Source organism: Gavialis gangeticus, unplaced genomic scaffold (assembly GCF_001723915.1).
Source record: "Gavialis gangeticus isolate Ggan-Ray unplaced genomic scaffold, GavGan_comp1, whole genome shotgun sequence".
NCBI classification, from domain to species: domain Eukaryota; kingdom Metazoa; phylum Chordata; order Crocodylia; family Gavialidae; genus Gavialis; species Gavialis gangeticus.
Window position 1 is genome coordinate 145,350,519 of NW_017729024.1, and position 845 is coordinate 145,351,363.

An 845-nucleotide genomic window follows, 5' to 3' on the forward strand; every position below is an offset into this window, starting at 1 on the left:
CATTAATTCAGGGGGTGGAGTAATGTCCCACCAATCTCACCTAGACTAATAAGAGAAGGAGAAAGTTGGGGGAGAGAGCAATAGGATTGGATGCTGTAGCTACTGCACAGAAATCTTGTGGTTTACAGTGTAAGGTTTTAGGGATCTGGCCATATCCATCTGGATTCTGTTAAGTGTTAAATGCACCCTTGGGTACTAAAATAACTGTAATGCAGTGACTACTTTCTTTATTACCATTTAGTAGTTATGTGAATATAGGAGATGCTACGTGAACCTAAACCCCAGAAGTCAGGCCCAGCTTTTCACTGTATTTTGTCTTGCATTAAATCCAAATTAACTGTATAGTGAGATGATTACAGACATTAAAGAACCCAAGGGAAAGCAATAAAGAGAAAAAAGTTGATGGTTGTATTATAGTTTGAAGCAAGCGCGTACACAGTACCAGGTAAACATCCCTTATATCCTTAGTGAAAACTTATTTCCATGGGGTGACTTGAAAAGGAGGGTTACCTCTGCTTATTAATGTATCACATTAGCAGAACTGTAACTTTCTAGGATGAGATAAAATCATAATCATCCTGCAAAATACCAGCAAGTGTTCCCATTGCTGTCTTTAACTGGGGAAAGCAATGTAGACTCTTCTCCCTTTTCCCACATGTTATAAATAACGAGCTCATACATGAGGGCCCTTTCCTTTATCCTGCTCCTGCTAAGAAGGATTCTGCACCATTTCTGTAAGATAAGCTTATAGTTTCATAGTTTCATAGTTTCTAGGGTCGGAAGGGACCTGAGCAGATCATCTAGTCCGACCCCCTGCCATGGCAGGAAAGAGTACTGGGGTCAAA